Source organism: Miscanthus floridulus, chromosome 14, assembly GCF_019320115.1.
Source record: "Miscanthus floridulus cultivar M001 chromosome 14, ASM1932011v1, whole genome shotgun sequence".
Taxonomy (NCBI): domain Eukaryota; kingdom Viridiplantae; phylum Streptophyta; class Magnoliopsida; order Poales; family Poaceae; genus Miscanthus; species Miscanthus floridulus.
The window spans coordinates 61,862,023-61,866,975 of NC_089593.1; the positions used below are offsets into that span (position 1 = coordinate 61,862,023).

Sequence of the window (4,953 nt, forward strand, 5' to 3'; positions counted from 1 at the left end):
CGAAGGCTCGAGGGACTATGTTGATGCATCATCACTTCATTCCTTATAAGCTAATAACTAGTACTAGTACGAGGAATCACTACAACACCGACCCCCATTTGCCAACGCATCCATTGCAACGGAAGGAGCAACCGTAATCCCGTAGCTAATGGGCCGACTGTCCAGTAATGGTCTTTTTAACTCGTGTGCCTACCCCGTTAGCCTCCCCCACGACTCCACCCTTCCCACGAGTTTTCCTGGTCGTCAGTTTTTCTCGTAGATCTAAAATCTAGCATCAACTGCAAGAATCGAGGTTCCCTCCTCTCATAAACAACACATTTGATCTGATCCCCTTGCAGTGATGGATCATTGGAAGATCAGGAGAAGATTGTTCTAGCGGCCTTCGACTTGAAACTTGGCAACGGCGGCTGTGGCAGGAGGCGCAACATGCGAGCAAATCAGTGCCATGACTTCACCGCATCATCGTCCCTAGATATGGGATATGGTAGGAGTTGGTGCCCTTACTCTACACTCTAACAGATCCATGTACGTTGATTTCATCTCCTTCCCATCCCATACTCTCCTGCTCCCATCAAAATGGATCTATTCATCCCATTAAGTTGTGGCCACTACAGGTCGTTAATGCTTAGATGAGTGCGGTTCCTTTTACGGTTGGTAACTAAATCTTGGTCACTACAGATCGGAATTGGATACGGCGTTTGCATCATGTTCTGAGTAGACAGTATTGTTTTCTCCTTATTAGATTATTCTTCAGTTCTGAAATTAACAAGTATGCAGTAATAATTCCATTATACTTAATGACGGATGACCTTATTCTATTGTCAACATTCTATATCTGTTTTTGAAATTTCTGACAATATTTCTTATATCCATTCGGGTGGACAGGTAGATAACAGGAATAAGAAAACGTCAATGTCCACAAAGAATTACTTCTCCGCGGTAGAGAAGAAGCAGTGAGAAATTTTCTCATTCTATATTCTTTTATATACATATGTACGGTAATTTTGCCTAGTTAATTAATTCGTTCATGAACTGTGGTAAACTGGTAATTATTGTAGCAGCCTCATACAGCAGATTAGAGATGCACTGACTAGTACTTAGAGATGGGGACAAATGGTTTGGTACGTGCGTCATGTACGTCAGTTCTATAATTTTTCCCTTCTCCTATAATATTTTTGTACAGGCTATATTTCTTATTAAATTCCTGAAATTCATTGTGATTACTATCAGTTTTAGTTATCTTTTTCGAACTTGTGCAGACAATGGTAAATCTTCTGATTTGTTTACGGTAATTCTATGATGTAGAACAACGAGCGATGAGGAGGTGATTGAAGAACAGATCTTGCAAGGTCATTGCGGGTATCCCTTCTTCAAGTATATACGTAAGGTTTCTTGTTTATATTTTGTCGTTGTTTGATTTGGATAATCATTAGTTTATATACTTGCGAACTGATCTCTAGTTTAATATTATTGGTAGCTATTTTGCTTTAATTCCACGTACAAAATTTATCTAGCTATCCAAAAATTCTGACTTAGTTCTGATGACAAGCAGTCAGTTCAATGTACAGGAGATGGACACTAGGCATGGGTGCAAGGCCCAAGACGTGACCTTATTCTTCTGTAATAATATACAACTTGCTATGTCACTATAGACAAAGGGTATGAATGAAACTTTCATCCTGTTCATTTGGCTTATAAGCCGTGCTTTTTCAGCCAACGAATAATATTTTTCTCTCACAACAAATCAGTTAACAGTATTTTCAGCCATGGTTTATCAGGCAAGCGAACATGGCATTTAGCTCTAGAAGAGCTGCTCAGGAACAGGTATATAGGCTCAGTTGTTTTTCTTCACTGAGATTTATAAATTCAAGGAAAATTGCGTCTTTCTAAATATGTTCTTAATTAATGAAGCACTCTATATTTTCGCGCAGGGCAAATATATATGATATTTTGGATGTTCAGATGATTATTTTGAAGGATGAAGAATAAGATTTCCCCTGAAGATTAGTATTTTAGGAGTGGTGTTACACTGGTGTATATTTATTTTCATTGTGGAACTTCATAGTTAGTGAACCATTGTATACAATTACAGATTATGACATTTTATTGTATCTATCGAATCGTTTACTTAACATCAATTATTTAATAATATCTTGAGTTCCAAAGATATATTGTTTTGTGCTTGTGGCTGTTGGATGTAAGATATCCAATTAATTTAGCAAGCTATTTATACTAAAAAATAGCATTTATAAATTGTAAAAACCAATCCTAGAAGCACGTGGCATATTCTGCCAGCAACACATATATATGTTGCTGCAGATTCGTTGCTAGCTTGCAACACTTATACCCCTCTTATCAACGCATATGTATGTGTGGCAGTAGACCTTTGCAACGTCACTTTAAGCAACGCATATAGGATGCGTTGGTATAGATCCCACCAACACTTATTCGGGTTTGTAGCAACACATATATGCGTTGCTAAAGTGGTGGTCCTCTTGTAGTGAATGAAGTTATTTCATCAAATTTGAGCCATGAACTCATGATGCACTATCTCATCTAGGATTGACTGGTTCCTCAAACCAAACACCCTAGATATGCTATGGTTTTTCCAACCTTTGACAGTTACGGTCATCGCTGCACCGTGGCCCCAAAATGGCCAGGATCATAATGTGACGGAAACAAATAAATTCTAATTTCCCAATAGTTCACTTTTCTATAGCAAATGTCGAACATCACGATGAGATCACCGCTCCGTTTGCCAAACATTTTCTCCTTTTGTACCTGTATACTTGTTGGTAGCAAAATATGATTGGCGAGATAAAGGTTACTCATACGGCAATTTTGTTTGGTGCATTGCCACAACTATGGCATGCCACTTTCTTAGCACCCTGTTTCACACGTCATAAACTCATCTTTTGTGCCAAACTTTGCCACAAGTGTGACTTCGATTTTGCTCGCCACATTTTATGTGACAGCCACAGTTTTCGCTGAAGGTGAGCCGTGGAAAACCACGGCATGAACCAACCAGGGCCTACGGCACCAATCAAACAGGCCCTCGGATCGAAGAAACTAAATTAGGATCAAATTGGGTTTGAAAAAGCAATTTTGGGCAAATCCTACAGAAACGCCGTCCCAGTTTGGGGCTAGCTGTGCACCGTCTGCCAACTACAGACAAAACTAACTGGCCCAGGCCGGTTTCTTCAGCCAGCTTTTGCAACCCCTTGGTACACCCACTACTAGAATCTCGCATTTTTCTGTGCGTGCAAAAACCCACAGAAAAATACGAATACCGGTGTACCCTCAGAAAAATACCCACAGAAATATATGGGTTCGCCGTCAGAAATAATTTTTCTGTAGGTATTACACGCACAGAAAAATTACGTTCGCCCAGATTAAAACTAATTTTTCTGTGTATTAATCCACACAGAAAAAATAAATAAACGCACAGAAAAACACGTTTTTCTGTCGGTCTAGGTGAACTCACAGAAAAATTCATTTCGCCCAGATTAAAAAAAATATTTCTGTGTAGCCAGCCTCACAGAAAAAAAGAGTTGAACACAGAAAAAAAAATTATTTTAAAATAGTAGCAACAACATATTAAAATATATATTTTCCATATAGTGATTTATGTGCATGACCAACAAGGTTTCATTCAAATAATACACAAATCGGTAGTTCATCATGAATGGAGTCAACACTTATGTCAAAAATAGAATCAGTCTGATCTATCAGCACATATATCATATACACAGATATGATATCTGATCATCTACATGTTCAACATAAATACTACAATGAATTCACAAATATGGATATCGAAAAAGAAACCAAACTATTTCTTCTTGTTCAACCAATTGTAAACTGCTTCACCTTGCACTCCATCTCTACCTGTGAGAACAGTCAACATGAATACTACAATGATTACACAGGAAAGTAGTCATTTCTGTTTCCTAAAGTATCCAGAAAATGGGAATACAGTATGTACCAGCAAAGGGGAGGCGAAATCTTTGAGATCAGAAAGGAGATCATCTTGCTCTCTCTCAAATAGTTCCTTTCCAAGTGGACCAACAGCTGATTCATTTACTGGTTTGTCATTGAATGATCTACAAACAAACATGGAAGTTACTTGAATTATTTGCAGGCACTTGAATGATCTAAGGTCAATACCAGAACAAGATTCAAATATACTATTGTTTAAGTAATGGAGAAATCCAGTAATACCCGAGTCAAGCTTTAACTCAGGTGTATTCAATACTTTCCCAAGAGACCACATCAATGCACCATAAACTCTCATAAGCTGCATGTCAATGAGAAAAGGACTATTAATATGTAGAGCAAAACAAAGAAAAATGTCCCATCACGAGTTAAGACACAAAAAGATCCACAAATACTACCTGTTGAGTGTCTACTTGATCTGCCTTGTTCAAAACTACACGTATTTTGTCATCATGTCCACGTAATGATCCAATGACACGTTTGAACTCATCGCTGATGTCAAGCTTATGAGGATCAAACAGAAGAAGAATAAGATCACACTTCGCAGCAAACCATGATGTCACGCCAGTGAACTCATAGCTGCATTGCGTGCGTTGCTTTTCACCAGAAAGAACACCAGGTGTGTCAACAAATGTGATATGCTCTAGCAGCTTCAAGGTAAATGTTTGGTATCAATTTCCAGATTACATGCCTTTTAGGTTTTCACTTGCATCAAAATTAAATCTTACTGGATGTCGCATCTGAGAGCACTCAAACTTGGATAAAAATGCAGTCCCAAATGTTGTAAGACCGCTAAAAGGCATGTCAGCTTGAACAGCAATAGTATTTCCAGGAATAGTCCTAGGTTATACAATTCATAGGTGGCACACAGGCAATTCATACTGCTTATACTGCAGTTACATTGGCCTAGGTTGAAAAAACTAAAATTGGACAAAAAGAGTGTGCCAATAGGTGCTT

At 38.3% G+C, this 4,953-nt stretch overlaps 1 long non-coding RNA gene across 12 annotated transcripts; it reads left to right on the forward strand.

Moving 5' to 3' along the window:
- Positions 1–212: 212 nt before the first annotated feature.
- On the forward strand, positions 213–2,094 carry LOC136506012 (uncharacterized). Of its 12 annotated transcripts, none has more exons than XR_010771385.1 (7): positions 213–525; positions 886–953; positions 1,059–1,121; positions 1,306–1,382; positions 1,553–1,659; positions 1,749–1,824; positions 1,932–2,094. It is a non-coding gene; the product is annotated as an uncharacterized lncRNA (long non-coding RNA). The 12 variants fall into 12 exon arrangements; XR_010771379.1 differs by having other exon boundaries at positions 213–484; XR_010771380.1 differs by having other exon boundaries at positions 213–953; positions 1,059–1,134.
- The last annotated feature ends 2,859 nt before the right edge of the window (positions 2,095–4,953 follow it).